Source organism: Pinus tabuliformis, chromosome 1_1, assembly GCF_031772625.1.
Source record: "Pinus tabuliformis cultivar Carrire ecotype Pingquan chromosome 1_1, CPIR1, whole genome shotgun sequence".
NCBI lineage: Eukaryota > Viridiplantae > Streptophyta > Pinopsida > Pinales > Pinaceae > Pinus > Pinus tabuliformis.
In genome coordinates this window covers 344,258,034-344,283,058 of record NC_142297.1, presented here as the reverse complement: position 1 = coordinate 344,283,058, position 25,025 = coordinate 344,258,034, and the positions used below count along the sequence as shown (strand labels likewise).

Genomic DNA, 25,025 nt, shown 5'->3' with positions numbered 1-25,025 from the left:
AAGGAGTGATCCCATAAAAGTGCAACTCTATGATCACTTGTTAAAACTAGCTCCCAGCAACCAGCAGAGACTAATGTCTGCTTTTGATGTGAGTGAGGGAAAAATGATAATGAGCCATTTCATGCCCACAACTCTACATCCTCAGTCCACCTCAGACTATTTAAGAACCAACATGGAGGTTCTGGCTAAAGATATTCACCCCATGGATAAGATAGAGTTACACAAGCAAACGGGTGAAATGGTGTACGCCTCCCTGGCAGATGAGACACTGGAAAATTACAAGTTAAAGAGCAGCCTAGACAATACATCATCCCAGCTGGAATTGGAAAGAGCATCCTCACAGGCCAAGGACAACAGAATCAAATCCTTGGAGGAGGTAATCATAGAGATTGGACATGATCCCAAGGATGTCAAGGGCATCCAAGAACTGCTGAAAATAAGGGATGCTGACATGGCAGCCCTAAGAAAGAAAATCAAGCTCCCGGCCACCATCCATCCACAAACAGATGAAGTTGCCCAGCAGAGGCAAGAAAAAGATACCACAGACTTGCTGGTATCCTTATACAAGGAGCTGGTTAGGACTCAAGACCAGCTAGGGCAAACTGAAGCTGCAAAGGCAGCGCTACAAGAAGCCATGAAGCAGAAAGGGGAAGGTCAATCCTCCCAGCCTCCTCCAATAATAATAAATCTCGAGGAAACACCTCCGATCATCACTCCTCCTCCTCAGCAAACAGGAGCTACAGCATCATCCACAGCCCCCACAACAACATCAGAGCAAGCTGCTACCCTAGATATGCAGAAGCTACAAGCAGAGATCCGAGCTATGGAAGCTCAAATGAAAGAGCTGGATGAGCTCAAACAGAACTTGGCTAATGTTCATGAGAGATTTGATAAAAGCAAACAAAATGAGGCAGCCAAGGAAAGGGAGGTGAAAACCCTTAAGAGAAGGATTGCTGAGCTGGAAAAGGAGCTTGCACTGGAAAGGGTGACAGCTGACATGAAAGCAGTGTTGTGGAGCAACATTGGGAGATCCATTGCCAAACAGTGGCAATACATTGAGACCATGGATGAACAAATGGTGCTCATCACCAAAGCTAACAAAGAGATACAAAGAGCAAGGGCAAGCCTTGGGCACATGCCAGAAGCAGCTACCAGGATGATCAATATCCTGAATTACAAGACCAGCACTCAATTGGCCACCATGGGAATCAACAACAGAACAGAAACAATTGCCATAGCCAAGAGAGTTGTTACTCTGAGAAACTTGATTGGAACCTTGGAAAGAAGGACACAAGATATGCAGACAGAAATCAACAGGTTCCTGGAGAAGTTTGTAACACTGCAGAACAGAGGCCTCCCCAACATTTTGAGCAGTGTGGGTAGACTGCTCACTTTGGACAACTATAATAAGAGAATTGATGCCCATGCTGTGGCAGAGATTGCAAAAGCTCCCAGCAGTTCAAAGGACACAGGGCCAGCCACGGGACAAATGATGTATGATAGAGTGGAGAACCTGTTTTTTCTCATGAATGAGATAGATCACCTGTTTGATACACCTCCCAATTTCTTTAAGTTCACAGAGGCAGATGAAACTCTAGGGGCAATTTTGGCACATCAACTGCCCACACAGGATGTCTGGAGGCATTTGACTCAGACAATTTTGACAGGACAGAACCAATAGCGCAGAAGGAAAGAAACAGGTACATACAGCGACAATTTTGGGAATTAATACCCACAGGAAAGGACAGAGGCTGAGCCAACTCAGCCAGACCAATGACTCACCACCTGCAGCAGTCAAAGTCATAATGGACAGGTCCGAGATACAGTGTACCAGCCTACAGTCGGGTTCTCCATGCATTAACTCCAAATATTCAGACCGACTTAGCTATTCCCAGTAATCTGAAATATCTTCTGACAGAGCATTAAAATGCCTGTACTATGTATTAAATGCTGTATTAAATTCTGCCCATAATATCTTAGATAGTTGGTAAAGAAGTAAATCTGAGATAACCGAGGACTCAGATATTTTGTAAAGAATGACTAGTATATATTCACCCTTCACAGCAGTGAAAAGGGTTGGTTGGTCGATATTTGTAACTCTCCTAGAAGAGCTCTGGCTCATTGTAATTTTTCAGAGAAACTAATACAAAGAAAGCATGGAATTTCCAAGGCTGAGTGTTATCTGATGTCTTGTGGTGAAGGATGCATGTTACAGGATTCCATGGGTGTTGCATAAGACTATAAGTATTCTCAAATCTCTTTGTCGTGTCTGCTTTGAGTCTTTTGTTCTCTTTACTGTTCTTATGTTTACACTTGATAGCAAGGTGAATGATTAGTACCAGGATTTAAACATGTTTACCCTGGACTCAAACTGAGCTACTATAAATGTTTTCCTCTTATACAGTAACAGAATTGTAATTCTTAAATGCTGCAATTCAGAACTGTGTATTTATTATAACAGTCATTCTCAGGGATTCAACTCTGCCCCTAAGACATCTGTTTTCTCCTCTTAAATCTATCTGTTGGGAACATATAAATAAATAATGAAAATTCTTTAATGCTTTCACTGTTCGTGCTAGCTGTTTCCAGTCTTTTAATCAAAATCTGTCTTATTAAACACCCAAGTGGCCCTGTAAGTCCCATCTTTCATCCCAAAACTTCAAATATATACAGCTACAGACTCCATTGCCCAATGGTACTCAACTTCTCAGAAAACTACTTCACTAGAACCTAAAAGGAATTTCACCAACCAAACATAAACAAAACACAGTGCATAATAGCTAGCCTAAAACCCTACAACAAACAGTTACAAATCATAAAGAGAGAGCCCTCTCTGATCACTGTTAGGCTAGAAGCAGTGATCCAAAGATTGGTTAGTGGTTACCCCGGCCGTATTCCCTTGGGAGTCATAGGGAACAACCTGGGTGTTAACATAATTGGCGACTCCACTGGGGACAACTATTCAATTACTATCTATCTTCCAAAGCTTTCATCAAGCCTGAAACTAGCCAAGACATCTTAGGACTGTTTCTCTAATACAGGGGCAGTCTTAGGGAAGAGCTAAACTAGGGAAACTTATCCTAGCCTTGAAACATATATAGTCATTCCAGAGTTCTTATTTTGCCCTTGTAAATACTAAACTTCTGTATAAAGTTCTGAAAGAACACTTAGAAGCTGGCTCCTAAAAGAAACCCAAGGCATACTAGGGCACACCCTGACCCTGATCAACCCATCATTGTTGATAACCCTAATATCATCCCAAAGAACATAAGGAAACAGCACAAGCAGGATAAACCTGCTGATTCAGGTATAAGGTCAGACCAACCCATCCTCATTCCCACTCCTTGCAAAGTCCTTTTTCGTTCCACACCCAACTCCCCTAGTTCATCTTCAACCCCTCAAAGTCCTACCTTTCCATCTTCACCATCTGCACATACTCACTCAGCCAGTTCTCTACTTGTTACCCATCCTATTAACCCCAGTACACCTGTTATCCCAGTTGTCCCATTTGTTCCTATCAACCCTATTAACCCTATAAACATGGCTAACAGATATGCACCATTGCAGATTCCAGCCAATGCGCCAGCCCTACCCCAAGATTATCAAACCAAACTCTCATTTTTTGATTCCCATGGCCCTTTGACAGCCATCCAGCATGCTAAAAAGATGCAAGACCACTTTGAGACCTATGAAATTGATGATGACAGTGTCAGGATGAGAATCTTTGTTCAAAGCTTGACTGGGGATGTCAGAACTTGGTTTAGATCCTTGAATGCAAATTCCATTGCAACCCCTGAAGTTTTATACCACGAATTTACTAACAGATGGGAGAAAAAGAGAGATCCCCACCACATACTGGGTGAATATAACACTATTAAAAGAGGTCCCCAAGAAACGGTGTTGGAATATTGTGCTAGGTTTAACAACATATACAATGCTATTCCCCAGAACTTAAGGCCCCCTCCTGATTTGGCCCTTTATAACTTCCCTGATGGTTTTGACTCGGATATGGCTTATCAGTTGAGAGAAAGAGACCCTCCAACCCTTGCAGAAGCCCAAAGAGTTGCAGTCACTGTAGAGGCCAACCTAATTGCCAAAAGAAACAGGGCAAAGCTGGAAAAGAAGGTTGGTTTCAAGGAAGAGCCCTCGGGCTTTGATCAGAAGTTGGATGCAATACTAAACAGCATGAAAAGACTAGGTGAGAGAGTGGAATCAGTAGAAAGAAAGTCATCCTGGGAAGCGCCACAAAACAATACTCCTAGAAACCCAAATTTTAGGAGAACACAAAACCCCAATACAGGAAAAACAGGTGCTGACCAAGATATCAGACCACCTTTTCAAGAAAATTATGCAGAAACTTCCTCGGCTAATCAGCTCAATGAAGATCCTGAGATCAATTTAATAGGGCTGGATGGTAAAAGCCATGTTTTCCTAACACAAGAAGACCATGATAAGGATGAAGACAAAACATTCCAAACACAATCAGGAGAATCCTTTGACTTTAAGCAAGGATATGATACTGCTGTCTATGAAGTCCATAAGCAGTACAAACTAAGAAGTCGGACTGTAAATGCAAATCAGCCTGAAAAGGTAAAGGAGAAACAGCAATCTAAAGAAGCCTCAGTCACTGAACCTAATGACAAAACAAACTTACCTGCAAAGGAAGTAGTGGTTGAGGAGGTCACTGAACTTCTGCCTACATCACAAGAGCCCACAGCAACATCATCCTCTCACCCAAATCCGAACATCACCCCTCAAGACATGGACATGGGGAGCAGGTTCCAAAATCAAGATGAAATCCAACCAGAAGATTCATTGAACAAGGAAAGGACTGCTGTCCGTGACCCTAAAATTCAGGTGGATAAACCCTTTGACCTAGGAACAGAGATTGGCAAGTTAAAAATAGCAATTCCCCTTTTAGAGCTAGCCAAGCATGACATATATAAGCAACAGATCAAGAAATCCCTTCAGCTCACCAACAACAGAGATGATGTAAATGTGCTAGATGACACTCCAGAATTACTGTTTGGTCCAGAGGTAGATGGAAAAACAGTAGTCACAGGGGTTTTACCTTTTTATGTCAGCCTACACGTGCATGATAAAATACTGCACAATGCAATGTTTGACTCAGGTGCATCTCACAACCTCATGCCAAAAGCAGTCATGGAAAGATTAAATTTGGATATAACGAGACCATACAAAGACCTGTTTTCTTTTGATTCTAGTCAAGTAAAATGCCTGGGCCTGATTAAGGATTTATGTGTGTCCCTGGTCCAATTCCCCAACAAGACCATTTTGATGGATGTTGTTGTTGCTGATATCCCACCCAAGTATGGGATGCTACTATCAAGATCATGGGGAGCAAAGCTTCAAGGCTCCCTGCAGTTAGACATGTCATATGCAACCATCTCTGTCTTTGGACAACCAAAAAGACTTTATAGGGAAACACTCATGAAGTATATGGTTAGCAGTGAAGAGAAACCCCAAAATTTTCCAATATATGCTGTCCATTCAGACGTAGACTCTTACATCCTCTTTAATGACAGCATAGGCCTCTCGGGCAGTCACATTAGTACGGAGACATTTAAACCAGAGCAAAACATCCCTCAAACAAATGGCACCTGCAAAAATTTAATCAGCCCAACAATACCCATTCACCCTCCTTTAGTTGTCAAAAATTGTCAAACAAATGATGAAGCTACCCTGGAAAACAAATGGGAGAAGATACCCCAACTCATGCTCACACTGCCATCCCATGAACAGAACCTCAAATCTCCTGAACAGCAGGATAGTCTGTGGGTCCTAGAGTTTGACGGCTCAGTTAACAAGTTAGGGGCAGGGGCTGGAGTGTGGATACATAACAAAGAGAAAGCCTGTGCACAAGGCAGGGCTTATAGATTGAACTTTAGATGCACTAACAACATGGCAGAGTATGAAGCTCTGCTACTAGGCCTCAAAATTGCAAAATCATTACAAGCGCATAGCCTCTCAATCATGGGGGACTCTGATCTAGTAATTCAACAAGTAAAAGGGGATTTTGTCACCAATGACAAAAGATTAAGGTCCTACAGGTCTGCTGTAATTGAAATACTAGAAACTTTCTCCGAGTTTGTTCTCACAAAGATTCCAAGGGGCCACAATCTCCATGCTCACAGCTTGGCAACATTTGCCAGCACCTTCAAATTCCCACTACAACCCAACAATTGTTTCACAGCAGAAGTCAAATATAGGCCTTCTATTCCAAACAATGTCAAAGAATGGCAAGTATTTGAGAATGATAGGCAAATAAACAACTTTTTAACTTTGCAACAAGAGTTTACAGGATTAAATATTGACCTTGAGACAGCAAGTCAATCTCAAATTGTTGATGGAGCAAGTCAATCACAATTACAGTTTCAACAATCTGCTCGCCCAATGTCACTTAGGACAGCAAAACAATTACTCAGCCCAACCATTTTCAACAATGAAAACATTCAACAAATTAAACAAATGGACTGTGAAGAGGTGAGCAACATTGAAACTGAAATTATACAACTCAAAGACAACTTCCTCCCAGCAGGCCTTACCCCACTAGAGGACATTTTTGACTCAAATGATGTCCCCAGGAAACCAAAGATGCAGCCATTAGATGCAAGAGTTGAAGAATGTAATATTGGCACTATGGAAAAGCCTAAGATAGTCAAGCTGTCCGCCTCTTTGCCCCCCGATCAAAAGCCCAAATATGTTGATCTCTTTAAAGAATTCCAAGATGTCTTTGCCTGGGGTTATCAAGACTTGAAGTCTTATGATACCTCTGTTATACAGCACACCATTCCCCTCAAGCCTAATCAAAAACCATTCAAACAGAAATTGAGAAGAATCAATCCTGTGCTTCTTCCGTCCATTGAAAAGGAATTACAAAAAATGTTCAAAGCTGGGATCATAGCACCAATCAGGTTTTCTGACTGGATTTCAAATTTGGTCCCTACAAGAAAGAAAACTGGTGAGATTAGACTTTGTGTAGACTTAAGGAATTTGAACCTAGTATCACTCAAAGACAACTATCCCTTACCCAAAATGGACCACATCCTCCAAAGAGTAGTAGGAGCATCAAGAATATCATTGTTGGATGGCTTCTCAGGTTTCAATCAAATCCTGGTACACCCTGACGATCAAGACAAAACTGCATTTACTACCCCATGGGGAACTTTCAAGTATGTGAAAATGCCATTTGGTTTGAAAAATGCAGGGGCGACATTTCAAAGAGCAATGGACATTGCTTTTGCAAAAGAAATTCATGATTTCTTGGTCATTTACTTAGATGATCTTACACCCTTCTCAAAATCTGACCAAGAACATTTGAAACATTTAAGACAGATTTTCATAACATGCAGAAAATATGGCATTTCCTTGAACCCCAAGAAGTCTTTATTTGGTTTGGAAGAAGGGAAACTTTTAGGACACATCATTTCAAAGGATGGCATAAGAATTGATCCAGAAAGGATACAAGCGATCCTACAAATGCCTCACCCTAGGAATGTCAAAGAGTTGCAAGGATTCTTAGGAAAACTCAATTTTTTAAGAAGGTTCATCCCAAATTTAGCAGAATTGATCAGACTGCTAAACAATATGCTAAAGAAAGATTCAAAGGTTAAGTGGACTGTGGAAGCAAAGCAAGCCTTTGAAAGCATAAAACTGGCTTTAACCCAAACCCCGGTATTAACTAACCCTCAGTTTGACAAAGACTTTATTATTTTTTCTTTTGCCTCCCAGCATACTATTGCTGCTGTTTTATTGCAGAAAGATGATCAAGGGAATGAAAAGCCCATTGCCTTCTTCAGCAGAGCTCTTAGAGATGCTCCTTTGAAATACCAAATAATGGAAAAACAAGCCTATGCATTAATCAAAGCTATCAAAGATTTTAGGATCTATATCCTTTACTCTCATGTTGTGGCTTATGTACCAAGTCCTATTGTTAAAGACATTCTCACCCAAGAAAACTTAGAAGGAAGGAGGGGAAAATGGATTGCAAACATACTTGAATTTGACATTGAAATCAAACCTACAAAGTTGATAAAAGGGCAGGGATTAGCTAAGTTAATGACAGAAGCAAATTTCCAAGCCTTAGATATAAACCAACTGGACAGTGAAACAGAGCTGGCGACTCCAAAGATCAATGTAGCCTTTGAACAATCTCCATGGTACTCTGATATCTGTTATGTGTTACAAAACCTGTGTGCTCCCCCAGGACTGTCCAGAACTAAGTCTAGGTTCCTAAAAATGAAAACATCTAAATTCTGTGTGTTAGATGAGAATCTGCTTTGGAAAAACCATGAAGGTATTTTGCTGCACTGTCTTCTTGAGAATGAAACTGATAAAATTATGCAAGAATTCCATGCTGGAGACTGTGGTGGACATCTGTACTGGAAATCCACTGTGGACAAGATATTAAGGGCTGGTTATTACTGGCCCATTATGTTCTCAGATATGAAGAAATTCACAACATCATGCCACAAGTGCCAACTGTTTGAAGGCAAAAGACAGCTGCTGCCACTTCCTTTGAGGCCCATTGCAACAGAGAGACCTTTTCAACAATGGGGCTTGGATTTCATTGGAGAAATTCACCCCTCATCTTCAGGACAACACAGATGGATTCTAACAGCAACAGACTACTTTACCAAGTGGATTGAAGCTGCCCCATGCAGACAAGCAAATGACTCAGTGATCATTCAATTCTTAGAGAACAATATACTGGCCAGATTTGGCTGCCCAGACAAGATAATAACAGACAATGCTGCTGCCTTCAAATCCAAGAAAATGATAAATTTTTGCCATAAATTTCATATCACTTTAGGCCATTCTACAGCTTACTATCCTCAGGGAAATGGTCTTGCTGAATCATCAAACAAAAGCCTGATAAACATCATTAAGAAAGTGCTGGAAGAGAACAAAAAGAACTGGCACAAGAAAATAGTAAATGCTTTATGGGCAGACAGATTAACCACCAAAAGATCAATTGGGACCAGCCCATATGAGTTAGTCTACGGATTAGAGGCCAGGTTTCCCTCATCACTAGGGGTGCCAGTTATGAAACTTCTACAAGAAAGTCAAGCAGAGCCAAATGACATGCAAAGAAGGATCAACCAGATAATCTGTTTACAGCAGACCAGAGAACAAGTCTTCAACAGAGTGCAGATACTACAAGAGAAACTGAAAAAGGCCTTTGACAGAAGAACCAAAGCAGAAGACTTCAATCTAGGAGACAAAGTTCTAAAGTGGGATGCAAGAAGAGAAGACAAAGGGAAACATGGGAAGTTTGATTCTTTATGGAAAGGACCATTTGCCATCCAAGCAGTACAAGGTAATAATACTTATTTCCTTAAGAGCTTGACTGTGACTGAACCAGATGAAGGTCCTGTCAATGGCAGGATGCTGAAGCACTATTATGATGGTTCAATATGATGAGGATTCCGAAGGTTCATTGTATATATGCAATTGTATATATTCTCTTTTGATTTACATTGTATAAAGAGGTTTTCCCAAGTGCTGCAACTAGCAGCAACAGGCAGATAATATCAGAGGTTCTCCAAAAAAGAAACACACCATTTTGACAGGTTACATGCATAAGATCTCAAAGATCAAGATGGACATCCAAGGAACAAGGCAATCTGACCTGCTGTTCTTGGTCTTTCAAAAGAAAAACCATCCCCATGTGGAGCCACTGTTGGATGCCTATAGTAATAGGTTTCATATTTCATGATTGATTATTAATTTTCCAAATATGCTCTGCATTGTTAGCACAAAGATCACATATTTCCAGGTAATCAGAGGTGTGTGAAATTACTTCAGATATGGAGGACCTTATTTCATTTTGTGGATGATTCAACAGTCTAAACTGGATCATGCCATGTTTCAATTTTGAGTTGTAGAATAGATGAAGAAGTCTGTCCAAACAGCCTAATCTTGGCAGACAAGTAGTTCAGGTAGAGAAACAAAGGTTCCCAAAAGTCTAATCTGGGACCTTGGAGGAGATAAGGGTAGAAGTAGATAGATAAAAAAGGAAAAAGCCAAAGAAAAGAAAAGGCAATTGAGGGTTGCAAGTCTAAGTGCCCCTCCAAGAAGAAACAAAAAATGTTAGGTGAAATAGTTGGGTAGGCAGTTGTGGTTGCAGAAGGGATATGTTCACCATTACACAGTTGTCACAAGATGTTTTGCCAAGGCAATAGATATATCAGCAAACAAGGTGGTGAATTCCATGGACTCACAGCAAAGAGCATCACTAACTTCTCTTTTCCCCCTCTACTCCATCACTAACACCCCCTTTCTAAACCCCCCACCTTCACTTATACTAACTCCTAATTCTACTATTTAGCTCCCCTATTTTACCCCTACCCCTAATAATACTAACACTAAGGTGTATAAAGCCCCAAATCTTATGTATATTCCCTCCCCTAGGCATAATAGCCGAGCATTCTTCAAAAAGGGACCATAATGGCATCTGGCCACTTTGGTGAACCTATTCCACCCCTTTCCCCTTTTGCTGCAAGTCAATTTACCCTCAAATCACCTCTGCATTGGTAAAACCCCTCTCCAAACCCCTTTGGCCTATAAAATCCTTTGCAAACCTTACAAAAATCAAAATCCGCCTTCGGCACACTCCCAAATGCGAGCGCAGGTGATTTGAATAAAAACATTTGAAAAAACCATACAAAACCCATAAATTTTAATATTTTCCGCCCATATTATCGAACGTACACCTTCCTCCTCCGTCAGCCGTCGGATCAAGCCCATCAGATCCGACGGTCCTCATCAATATCGGAGCACATCCGATGGCCGCACGTTATGTCCCGAGAAGATGACGTTGCGCCTTGTCATGCTTCCGCCACGCGTCAAGCGCTCACCCATCTCGGAGCTCCGTCTGACACCCTCCGCGCCGTACTCAAACCGCCCCGAGAAACCGCGGCGGTTAAGGCTATAACCGTGACCGCTACGGTTTGACCACCACCGGTTCGCCGCTGACCCAGCGCCACGTCTTTCTCCGCTCGTACCCGCCTTTCTTATTGGTCCACCTCACTGCTGACTGGGCTGCCACCTCATCGCCCCGTTGACCAGTCGTCTGCTGCCACGTCCTCCCCGATGACGTCAGCCGACGTCACGTCGCCATGACCCACCAATGACGTCATGCTGACGTCATCATAAAAAGCGCCAAGTTGGTAAAAAACCCATATTTACCAATTCTACCCGTGTTTTTCGTCATTTTACTGTTGTGTCTGCTGAATGCTCTGCTTAACCGTTGCTGCCCGAATTTTCGCCAACCTGTGAAATTCGACCAAGGCGACCGCTCCAGTACCTGCGCCACACCTAACCACGACCTCTGCACGTCGAATTACAGGTATTTACCCTGCTCTGCCCTCCATACGACCTGCATTCTTCTCTAAGCTACTCACAGGCACAATAGGACCGTAAAACAAATTTTTCACCGCTGGAACCAAATTATACCTCCACCATTGTCCCTGTGAAGTCCCAAACTTCCCTGCAGAGTGCTAACAAACCGCAATTCAGTTGAAAACCCCTCGTCCTCCGTGTTCTCGGTCAATGCCCCTCTGAACACCTCTGAAATACTACCAGGAGCCAAAATTGAACACCAAAAAGAGCCTCTGTAACCAATTACCAGCAGTATTTCAATTTCTAGCTGGTAAATTCCCTTCTGACAGTTCAGAAAATCAAGTTTTACCACAGAGGGCAATCTGCAGTCTGTTTTGCCACTCAATTGTCCAATTGCAACTGTTTATCCTTTCACAAGCTATGGAGACTCCCATTGCTCTCAATATTAAGCCTATCAATGCCCCCCACCAAGAATTAGCATGGCAAGCCCTGGGAGACATGGATTACCAGATGTTGGACTGGTTTCCTATGGGAACTAAGTATAATATCCAAATGTTAAATGAACTGAGAGCCCAGCACATGAGTGGAGCAGATATCCTGGGAATTTGGGAATCAAATTTGCCCATATACAACCTTCCCCAAGTTAATCCCATGCCAGAGCTTATCTACAGTTGCCAAGAGCGCTATGACCCCAGCCAAAGGGCAGTCATTAGCCCCACAGGCCTAGTACTGTTTCAGATCACTCCAGAGAGTATAAATCAGATGCTGCATTTCCATACAGCCAAGAAGTTGACCCCTCTTTCCATGCAAGATTTGATAAAGAGAGGAAGCAGCCTGCCTAATGACCAGATTGTGAAGATCAACCAGCTATTTGTTGCACCTAGCTCTGAAGCAGTCAGAACCCCTCCCATTGGTTACCAATACCTGAATGAGTTGGGCAAGATGATGGTGGACTTGATTAGCTATGTCCTAGGATTCAGAGGACTAGAAGATGTAGATGAGTGCATATTGGCAATGCTGTCCATATTTGCCCCTGGTAAGCCTCCAGCTATCCACTATGATTATGCTACTTATATAGCTGAGAAGATTCATGACCAGTTCATGAACTTGAAGAGGGAGAGGCTGTTCAAATACACCTCCTACATATACCATCTGTTCTTGTTCAACCAGCCAGCTACCTTCTCTGTCCCTTTGAGGCCACTCAACGCCCAAGGAACCCCAAGATCAGTTGTCTTTTGGACCCCAGTGTTCCATCGTACCTCAGTATCACCTTATACATACTGTGAGTTTATTGACTTATTTGTCCATCCAGCCCTGACAGTGCTGCAAGGTGCCCCTCCTCCTAGACTGACAGAGGAGATGAAAAGAATTCTTCATTTGAACAAGCTTTACAACATTGGCAACTGGTACTTCTACCAGAATCACACAGTCATTAGGGTGTATGGATGTGAATTAAATCCATTTAGACTGCCGAGGTACGTTCCCATGAGACTGTTTGCCTTAGAATACTTCAGGCAATTTGGGAACTCAGATTACCTACACTTTCAGAGTAAAAACAAGAAATCACAGTTGAAAGTGAGAAATCAGCTAGGTCCCTTCTTATACAACAGAAAGGAAGAAGGCTGGAAGGAGGCAGACAGGATCCTGGAAGGACTCCAATTGAAAACCAGTTTTGAGTGGATTCCATATGACCCTAACCACTCTATTTCTCTCAGGAGGATCAGGTACAAGTTAGGCAACTATGCACATGCAAGACTACCTGAAATTGAGAAATATGCAAATGCACCAGACTGGGAAGAGGGCACATTAATAGAGCAAATGACTAGTGAAGAAATATTTGAGCAAGAGGCTAGAAATGTCCAAAAACAAGCTGACTTGGAAACTTGTGGACAGGTGCCTACTTCCTACAGGAGGCAAATTGGGGCAGCCACCACAACACCAGCAACACAACAGCGAACTGCCGAGCAGACAACCCAAGCAGCAAGCAAGGACAAAGGCAAACAGGTGGAACAACCACCTATATTAACAAAAGAACAGGTTGACACCTTGCTACAGCAGCAAGAAGAAATGGAAGAACGGGAGTTGGGGCAGCAACAAGATAAATCACAAACTAGTGAGCAGCAGCCATTACAGCAAAATAAAGAGACAGATTTGCCCGGATCTACAGAACAGCAGCCCCAAACAGAGTTGTCTCCAAGAACAGACATCAATGTGGACAGCTCAGTCCTCCAAACACCCCAGAAGGAGGACTTAACCAGAAAGAGAGAGAGAGAGACTCCCCAGACTTCATCCTTTATCAGAGGAGAGAAGAGACAAAGATTGAATGACTCCCAAGAGGAGGACATGGCAGTAAGGCAGGCCATGGGCATGGGCCCACCCAGTGGAGAACTCTCGGCCAGCTCATCTCAAAGAGGACCAGATATGACAATGGGAGGAGAGGTCAGCTCTTCTGGCCAGCATAGAGAGGGGCACTCAAGCATAAAGCAGCAGTTCATAGAAATCAAGAGAAGGAGTGATCCCATAAAAGTGCAACTCTATGATCACTTGTTAAAACTAGCTCCCAGCAACCAGCAGAGACTAATGTCTGCTTTTGATGTGAGTGAGGGAAAAATGATAATGAGCCATTTCATGCCCACAACTCTACATCCTCAGTCCACCTCAGACTATTTAAGAACCAACATGGAGGTTCTGGCTAAAGATATTCACCCCATGGATAAGATAGAGTTACACAAGCAAACGGGTGAAATGGTGTACGCCTCCCTGGCAGATGAGACACTGGAAAATTACAAGTTAAAGAGCAGCCTAGACAATACATCATCCCAGCTGGAATTGGAAAGAGCATCCTCACAGGCCAAGGACAACAGAATCAAATCCTTGGAGGAGGTAATCATAGAGATTGGACATGATCCCAAGGATGTCAAGGGCATCCAAGAACTGCTGAAAATAAGGGATGCTGACATGGCAGCCCTAAGAAAGAAAATCAAGCTCCCGGCCACCATCCATCCACAAACAGATGAAGTTGCCCAGCAGAGGCAAGAAAAAGATACCACAGACTTGCTGGTATCCTTATACAAGGAGCTGGTTAGGACTCAAGACCAGCTAGGGCAAACTGAAGCTGCAAAGGCAGCGCTACAAGAAGCCATGAAGCAGAAAGGGGAAGGTCAATCCTCCCAGCCTCCTCCAATAATAATAAATCTCGAGGAAACACCTCCGATCATCACTCCTCCTCCTCAGCAAACAGGAGCTACAGCATCATCCACAGCCCCCACAACAACATCAGAGCAAGCTGCTACCCTAGATATGCAGAAGCTACAAGCAGAGATCCGAGCTATGGAAGCTCAAATGAAAGAGCTGGATGAGCTCAAACAGAACTTGGCTAATGTTCATGAGAGATTTGATAAAAGCAAACAAAATGAGGCAGCCAAGGAAAGGGAGGTGAAAACCCTTAAGAGAAGGATTGCTGAGCTGGAAAAGGAGCTTGCACTGGAAAGGGTGACAGCTGACATGAAAGCAGTGTTGTGGAGCAACATTGGGAGATCCATTGCCAAACAGTGGCAATACATTGAGACCATGGATGAACAAATGGTGCTCATCACCAAAGCTAACAAAGAGATACAAAGAGCAAGGGCAAGCCTTGGGCACATGCCAGAAGCAGCTACCAGGATGATCAATATCCTGAATTACAAGACCAGCACTCAATTGGCCACCATGGGAATCAACAACAGAACAGAAACAATTGCCATAGCCAAGAGAGTTGTTACTCTGAGAAACTTGATTGGAACCTTGGAAAGAAGGACACAAGATATGCAGACAGAAATCAACAGGTTCCTGGAGAAGTTTGTAACACTGCAGAACAGAGGCCTCCCCAACATTTTGAGCAGTGTGGGTAGACTGCTCACTTTGGACAACTATAATAAGAGAATTGATGCCCATGCTGTGGCAGAGATTGCAAAAGCTCCCAGCAGTTCAAAGGACACAGGGCCAGCCACGGGACAAATGATGTATGATAGAGTGGAGAACCTGTTTTTTCTCATGAATGAGATAGATCACCTGTTTGATACACCTCCCAATTTCTTTAAGTTCACAGAGGCAGATGAAACTCTAGGGGCAATTTTGGCACATCAACTGCCCACACAGGATGTCTGGAGGCATTTGACTCAGACAATTTTGACAGGACAGAACCAATAGCGCAGAAGGAAAGAAACAGGTACATACAGCGACAATTTTGGGAATTAATACCCACAGGAAAGGACAGAGGCTGAGCCAACTCAGCCAGACCAATGACTCACCACCTGCAGCAGTCAAAGTCATAATGGACAGGTCCGAGATACAGTGTACCAGCCTACAGTCGGGTTCTCCATGCATTAACTCCAAATATTCAGACCGACTTAGCTATTCCCAGTAATCTGAAATATCTTCTGACAGAGCATTAAAATGCCTGTACTATGTATTAAATGCTGTATTAAATTCTGCCCATAATATCTTAGATAGTTGGTAAAGAAGTAAATCTGAGATAACCGAGGACTCAGATATTTTGTAAAGAATGACTAGTATATATTCACCCTTCACAGCAGTGAAAAGGGTTGGTTGGTCGATATTTGTAATTCTCCTAGAAGAGCTCTGGCTCATTGTAATTTTTCAGAGAAACTAATACAAAGAAAGCATGGAATTTCCAAGGCTGAGTGTTATCTGATGTCTTGTGGTGAAGGATGCATGTTACAGGATTCCATGGGTGTTGCATAAGACTATAAGTATTCTCAAATCTCTTTGTCGTGTCTGCTTTGAGTCTTTTGTTCTCTTTACTGTTCTTATGTTTACACTTGATAGCAAGGTGAATGATTAGTACCAGGATTTAAACATGTTTACCCTGGACTCAAACTGAGCTACTATAAATGTTTTCCTCTTATACAGTAACAGAATTGTAATTCTTAAATGCTGCAATTCAGAACTGTGTATTTATTATAACAGTCATTCTCAGGGATTCAACTCTGCCCCTAAGACATCTGTTTTCTCCTCTTAAATCTATCTGTTGGGAACATATAAATAAATAATGAAAATTCTTTAATGCTTTCACTGTTCGTGCTAGCTGTTTCCAGTCTTTTAATCAAAATCTGTCTTATTAAACACCCAAGTGGCCCTGTAAGTCCCATCTTTCATCCCAAAACTTCAAATATATACAGCTACAGACTCCATTGCCCAATGGTACTCAACTTCTCAGAAAACTACTTCACTAGAACCTAAAAGGAATTTCACCAACCAAACATAAACAAAACACAGTGCATAATAGCTAGCCTAAAACCCTACAACAAACAGTTACAAATCATAAAGAGAGAGCCCTCTCTGATCACTGTTAGGCTAGAAGCAGTGATCCAAAGATTGGTTAGTGGTTACCCCGGCCGTATTCCCTTGGGAGTCATAGGGAACAACCTGGGTGTTAACAGAATCTTCAATGGATAAGTTCTTCCACTTGATAAGATACTCTGAAATTGATCGATTTCGTAGCTGTCGAGTTCTTGTTTCTGTGACTGCTTCCGGTTCCAATATAATTTTTCCTTCCTCGTCAAGTTCTGGCAATATTGTTTGAACTGGGAGCTTGTCGCCTATAACCTTCTTTAAACATGAAACATGGAAAACTGGGTGCAATCGAGAAGCTGCAGGAAGTTCCAATTTGTATGCCATAGTACCAATCTTTTGCAACACCTTGTATGGACCATAATACTTTGTTGATAATTTATTATCCTTCTTAGCTTGCTTTAGGGACATTTGCTTATATGGTTGTAGCCGTAGGAATACCCAATCACCTACATCAAAACTTCTTTCACTGCGATGTTAATCTGCCTCTTGTTTCATTCTATTTTGTGCCAACATGAGGTTATCCTTTAAGAGTTGGAGGACTTGTTGTTGATGTTCGATGTGATGTTCCACTACCTGAACCTTAGAATTTTCTCTTAAATATGATGTGATGGATGGTGGTTGATACCCATAAAGTGCCATAAATGGGGTCATTTTTGTTGCTGTATGGAAGGAAGTGTTATACCACCATTCAGCCAGAGGCAACCATTTGACCCATTGTGTCTGTTTATCAGATACAAAGCAACGAAGATATCCTTCCAAACATTTGTTTACTATCTCAGTTTGCCCATCAGATTGAGGATAAGATGAGCTATGAGCTAACTGAGTACCAAGACAAGAAAATAATTCTATCCAAAATTTTCCAATAAAAATGGGATCTCTGTCACTTACAATAATCTTTGGGTTTCCATGTAGATTTTGAATTGTTTCCATAAATGCAGTAGAAACTGTACTAGCTTTAAATGGATGTGATAATGCACAAAAGTGTGCATACTTGGTAAGTCTATCAACTACCACCATGATGACACTCTTTCCATCAGACTTGGGTAAACCTATGATAAAATCCATTGAAACCTCCTCCCAACGTTGGCTTGGAATGGATAAAGGTTGTAATAGACCCGGTGTCTTAATTGTTTCAACTTTATTTTGTTGGCAAACCAAACATTCCGCCACAAACTTTTGAATATCTGATTTAAGGCCATCCCAAAAAAATTCCTTCTTAACCCTGTGGTAAGTTTTTAAAAATCCTGAGTGCCCTCCTAAAGGAGAAGTGTGTAATTCCATAAGAATTTTTTGTTTTAGCTGGGAATTCTTACAGAGGTTTAAGCGATCTGTGTACCATAACGAGTCATTGTTCTAGCTAAATGTATCAGACTTACTGGAATCTTGTTGTAGCTTTCGAATAAGTGCCCACACTTCTTCATCATTCTTCCATTCCTCCCTTGCTTCATTTATCCAATCTGGTTGGATAATAGAAATGGCGCACAACAATGCTTCCACATCCTCATCCTTTCTTGAGAGTGCATCTGCCACCACATTTTGCTTCCCTTTTTGTAGATGATTTCAAAGTCATAACCCAACATCTTTGTGACCCACTTTTGTTGCTCTTCAGAGGATAATCTTTGTTCTAAAAAGTATTTAAGGCTATCATGATCCGTTTTTACCTTGAAGTGTCTTCCCATTAGGTAGGGTCGCCATTTCTTAAGTGCATGGAGTATTGCCAACATTTCCTTCTCATAAATAGCTTTGCTTAAAAACTTTCCCTTGATTGGACGACTTTCAAAAGCAATGGGTCTTTCATCTTGCATTAGAACAACACCAATTCCATTTCCTGAAGCATCACATTCCACAATAAAGGTTTTTGTGAAGTCCGGTGTAGCTAAGACCGGTGCTTGGCACATTGCCTCTTTAAGATGTTCAAAGGCCTTTGTTGCTTCCATAGTCCATGAAAATGAATCTTTCTTCAATAATGTTGTTAGAGGTGCTGCTATTCTCCCATAATTCTTAACAAACTTGCGATAATACCCTGTCAACCCAAGAAATCCTCGCAGATGCTTTATGGATGTGGGGATTTTCCATTCCTTAATGGCTTTAATTTTTCTAGGGTCTACCTTAACTCCTTCATGAGATACAATATGACCCAAATATTCCACCTCCTGGACTCCAAAGAAACATTTGGATCTTTTTGCATATAATTGTTTCTCCTCCAATAGTTGTAGCACCTTGTCAACATGTTCAACATGATCCTTTCAAGACTTGCTGTAGATTAGTATATCATCAAAAAATACTAACACAAATTTTCTAAGGAATGGTTTGAAAATTGAATTCATCAAACCTTGAAATGTTGAAGGTGCATTGGTAAGGCCAAAAGGCATGACCAAAAATTCATAATGACCCTCATGAGTTCTAAATGCCATTTTCGGAATGTCTTCAATCTTCATTCTAATTTGATGATATCCTGAACGAAGATCCAACTTGGTGAAGTAAATTGATCCATGCAATTCATCCAGTAATTCATCAATGACAGGAATGGGGAACTTATCTTTAATAGTGAGCTTGTTGAGCTCCCTATAATCTGGACACATGCACCATGATCCATCCTTCTTGTGCACCAATACTACTGGAGCAGAGAAAGAACTTTGACTTGGTTGAATTATACCAGCCTCTAGCATTTCTGCAACCATACGTTCAATTTCACTTTTTTGGACATAGGGATATCTGTACGGCCTGATGTTTGGAGGAACACTTCCTGGAATCAGATGAATAGCATGATCATGATCACGCATAGGTGGGAGACCTTTGGGAGTCTCAAATACCTTGGAATGATTGTCCAGGACTTTTTGGAGATCTGGAGAAATAGATGATTCCAATGTGGAAACATCTAGCGAACATAATTGTGCAATTACACCCTTTGCTCCTTTTTTAGAAGCTTTGTCATACCATTAGAGCTGATTATCTTTCCTGGTTTCCCTGCAATACCCCTTAATTCAACTTCCTTTCCTTCTGTAGAAAATTTGATGAAAAGTTCTTGAAAATTAAAAGCTATTGTACCCAAGGATTGTAGCCATTGGACTCCTAGTACAACATCAGCACCTCCCATTGGAATGGAAAGCATTGGGCTAGTCAATACATATTCTCCCATGGATAGCTTGATATTATGGCACTTTCCAGAGAAATTTATTTTTCCTCCATTTGCAATCATCACTTGACACTCTGGTGTTGGATATAGGAAGCAATTCAATTCTTTTGCTACCTTACAATGAATAAAATTGTGGGTGCTTCCTGAATCAATCAAAACTATTACCTTTTTCTTCTTGATTTGTCCTTCTATCTTGATGGTTTGAGGAGTGGTAATTCCTGCCAATGCATTACAAGATATGGTCGGATTTATTTGTTCTTCATCTAGGCTTTGTTCCTGGAGTATATCCTCTTCTTTTGACCTTTCTTGCTCCTTTTCTTCTTCCTCTTCACAATCTATGTAGAATAATTTCTTCTCAGCACACTTATGACCTTTAGTGTATTTGCTATCACAACTGTAACAAAGGCCTTTTGCTCTTTTTTCTTCCAATTGTTGTGGTGTCAACCTTATAGGTTGTGGAAGACTAGGAGCAACAACACTTCTATCTTTATAGTTGTGAGTGGTATGCTTCCTGGTTGCCATAATTTTTCTTTCCATTTTTCTTGCTAACCTGAATGCCTTCTCTAATGAATCAGGTTCCCAAAGGCGAACATCATGTTGGATATTATCCTTTAAAGACCCTATGAACACATCAATCCTATGCTCCTCTGGAATATCTTTTACCCTGATGTTCAATTTTTTGAACTCCTCAATGTGCTCCATTATTGAACCCTTTTGTTTGAGACTTATCCATTGGCTAAAAAAAGTGTTGATTTTTGTATCCTCATATTGTGCTACCAATTCTTCTGTAAAAATTGCCCAAGTGATAAATTGTTTCGAGAGCAAAGCCATTGATACCATACAAACTGATTTGGTTCCAAATATAAAGTTGCCATACGTACCTTTTGTGTGTTTTGCACATTATTGAGATCAAAGAATTGCTCCATCTGTAATATCCATGTGGCAGGATCCTTGCCATCAAACTTCCTCATATCGATTTTTGGAATATGGTGAGTCTTCTATCCAACATTAGTGTCTATGGAATCATGATTAACATTTCTTTTATTCTCATCATGAGTTTCCTTTAGTACCCTTTCGCCCTTAGTGCCCATTTCTTGTAGCAACTTATTCATATTTATCTTCAATTCGTCCATGTCTGTCTTCAAATCTGCCATGTCTCTCTTCGAATCATCCATCTTAGCTTCCATGCCCTTTATCTTAGATTCCACGCCATTTATCTTAGATTCCACGCCATTTATCTTAGCTTCTGTTAGCTTTTGTGAGTGTGACATGTGTTGCACTTGTTCTTGTAATTTTGATATATCATGTAGCATTTCTTCCTCTTCTTCATGAGTCATGCTAGAGCTTTCAGGTTCCTTACTAGGTGTTTGCATTTTCTTTCGGGGCATCAGTTACCGATAATAATGCTCTACTATGCCCTTTGAATTCCTTCAAAATAAATTTTCAAACCAAGCTTAAGCAAAAATTTAAGAAAATTTACACACCTTTTCTCACTTTGTAGGAGCTCGATATTGCCTCTGATGTATCTCTGTACCATCCAATCATCTAGTTCTGAATTTGAGAGTTCTCGTAGCCCTCTGTGTCCTTTTTCCAATGCCACAAGTCTGACCCAAATTGGATTCTCTAAGGAAGCGTTATGCGAAATCTCCCACAGTGACTTGATTATAGACTAGTTCAGTAGAGTGAAGTTGTACGACGTGCCACGACTCACTGTTTCGACCTCTGGATTTGAAAAATGCATACAAGAAACTGCAGTCCGTGATATTTCTGTACCTTCTTACGAAATTTCAATCTGATCCCCAGATAGAAAGTCATGACGATTTTCCCTAAGTCACCTGTTTGGAATGTAATTCAGGAGTCTGCAAAAAAGACCAACTTCCTCAGATCATAACTCCGCAAAAATAGTGCAAAAAGCTCTGAAATTTGGACCCAAGGTTCAGCACGATGTCTTCTCAAATGGGTTGTTTTTGCAACTTCTGAAATGCCACAGAAACAAAGTTATAGCTAAAATGCCACGATGACATATTTGGATCAGCGAAACCCTAGAATCCAAAGCTTTGATACCAAATGTTATGAAACCAGCTAAAGAAAAGATAGAAAAGATAGATCAACGCCTTATAATTCAGCCTCTTCGAGGGGGAAACCTCCTTTAAATTACATAAATGAACAATTCTTGGATGATACAAATGACAAAACCTCCTTTCTATATATAGGAGTCTAAGGAGTCACAATATAATCCAGCCGACCTAACAATGATAATATAAAGCCACAAAAATAACAAAAGAGGGATTCTATGGGGCATAGAAATAACAACATGGGGGTAATAGGGGCATAAAATTATAAATAAGGGGTATAACTACAATAGTAATGGGGTAATCACTAATATTATAGGGACCCAACAGGGCGAGACTAATGCAGATTCTGATCTACCTCGAAGGTAATAGTTTTCACATTGGCTGCTTCTAAATCAAGAGTAGTAAGTGCTTCCATTTGCATTTGGTGTGCATATCCTTTGTTTCTTTTAAAGTTGTAGTCTGTGTGTCAATCTTTCTGCTTTTCATTCTCTTTTTCATGATCGATAATTGATATGAATCTTTCAGTGCACCTGAGAAGATCAAGGCTATGGGTCATGTCCTATCCAAGGCTAGAGAATAATTTTATGATGGTGCGACAGTAACAAAGAAGTTGCGAAACATGCTTCAGTCTGCAGACGAGCAAGTAAGGACCTTGAAAAAGCAAAGTACATTTTTAAGATAGCTGGCAACAAAGATTGTTCCCAATGGCCTGCACTGTCTGTCCATGCGATTGACCATGGATTATTACTTGCCTTCCCTTGAAAAGCGAAATTTCCTAAAAAGGACAAGTTGGAGCATCCAAATCTTTATCACTATGCATTATTTTCTAACAATGTATTGGCTGCATCTGTGAATTCAACTGTCATGAATGCTAAGGTGAAGTGTTATTAATTTAAAATACTCTAAAGTTTGGAAGTCCAATAGTTTTGCTGCATTTTACATTTAATATTTGGATCTCATTGTAGGTGATTTACATGTGCTTGCAGGAATCTGAGAATCATGTATTTCATCTCATCACTGACAAGTTAAATTTTGTTGCCATGAAAATGTGGTTTTTACTTAATCCCCCGGGGAAAGCTATGATACATGTAGAAAATGTTGATGATTTTAAATGGCTCAATTCCTCCTATTTCCCTGTGCTTTGCCAACTTGAATCTGCAGCTATGAAAGAGTATTATTTCAAGGAAGATCACTCGAATACACTCTCAGCATGTTCCTCCAATTTGAAATATATAAATCCAAAATATTTATCCATGCTAAATCATCTTCATTTCTATCTTACACAAGTTTATCCCAAAATGGACAAGATCCTTTTCTTGGATGATGAAATTGTGGTGCAGAAAGATTTGACACCCTTGTGGTCAGTAGATCTTCATGAAAAGGTTAATGGTTCAGTGGAAACCTGTGGAGAAAGCTTTCGCTGGTTTGACAAATACCTTAATTTTTCCAATCCGCACATAGCCAGGCACTTTGATCCTAATGCTTGTGGTTGGGCATATGGGATGAACGTATTTGATCTCAAAGAATGGGAGAAACAAGATATAACTGGAATATATCACAAGTGGCAGAACACGGTAAGTGTGTAGTGTGGTTTATTTATGTTAATTCATGTGATGCTTACTTTAAATTATTTGAAGTAAATCTGAAGTAATTAGCTAGAAAACTTAATGGGTTTTTCTTTGTTCTATTTCTAAGTTTTTCTTTTATTGTATGTCAGAATGAGGATAGAGTGTTTTGGAAGCCTGGAACACTACCCCCTGGATTGAACATTTTATGGCTTGACCCATCCTTTGGACAAGTCTTGGTATGTGCTGGGTTTAGGATATAATCCTAGCATGGACTGTTCACAGATTGACAATGCAACTATTGTTCATTACAATGGGAACATGAAACCTTGGTTAGAGCTGGCAATGATGAAGTGCGGGCCTTACTAGACAAAATATATAAAATATGATCATCCTTTCTTACAACAATGCAATATAAATGAATAGTTGTGACCTCAATATTCACACTGCAATAGATTGTTAAATGTAAAGTGTAAAGGCCCTTGATTTTGGTTGATAATTCATTCTAATTCATTTATTTTTGGAGTTCCACAGAAGGTTTCTAGTTTATGGCTTAATGAGTCAGGTTTTTGGAGGTGCAGTGGCCTAGCCAAGTTTAAGATTTACAAATTTTATGTCCTCATTGTATTACTTCATAGTTGGAAGTAAACTCCTATATAAGTATTCTTTTCTTTGTTAGTTAATATTTCTCTTTCATCAAGTAATTACACAAATTGTTCTTCCAAAAACACAAAAAAGTACGAGACACAAAGATTTAGGCTTTCAAGGCAAGGCAAAACCTCTCAATAGGGGAAAACCCAACCATCCTCCTCTTATTGAATTTATTCAAAATGAGATATCCAAAACAAGACCAAAGAGTCCCTCCAAGTCAGCCCTCCTCTTTAAGTCAAGGTCAATAGTTGAGTCTCTGCCTAGTCAAAGTCAGAAGCAGCTTCTGAATTTCTATCCTTATTGCAGGTTTAGTCTCTTATTACAATACACTGACTTCCAATTACAAACTCTTTGCCTTCTATTACTGATCTTCGGCTACTACAGAAAACCCTTGACTCTTTACCACAGATATTCAGATCCTGCTGCAAACAAATAGCTTTAGATTGAGATTCGGCTTAGTCACAGACTTCAGTTTCTTCAAGTGTTTTAGACTTTTTTTATACTCAGTTTTTCTTCTCCCATTGGATTACAGACTTTGAGCTTTTTCACTTTCTTGGTTGCTACCCAAAAGAGTTCGAATATAGGCTAAAACGCCTAGATATCATTCTCCATGAGCTTTGACTTAACTAAACAAAAAGTGACTATGCCTGGATTGTTGCCTTTGTAATGTTGAAATGTCCAGCAATCTTTGTGTGTGACAAGATGCAATAGCCCTAATTGGACAACACTGAAACTAGCTCAATTCATTATTTAACTGCCATGACCAATTCCTTCGTTAGCAGCTATGCTGCAATAGTCTCACATGGAGCGAGGGTTAATTTGCACATGGACATCTCTCTTTTGACAATGAAGGCAATGTGTTAGGCTCTCATCTAATAT

At 40.8% G+C, this 25,025-nt stretch overlaps 1 pseudogene; it reads left to right on the top strand.

Moving 5' to 3' along the window:
• LOC149212994 (polygalacturonate 4-alpha-galacturonosyltransferase-like) overlaps positions 1-23,921 on the top strand; it is a 29,358-nt pseudogene extending 5,437 nt beyond the window's left edge.
• The last annotated feature ends 1,104 nt before the right edge of the window (positions 23,922-25,025 follow it).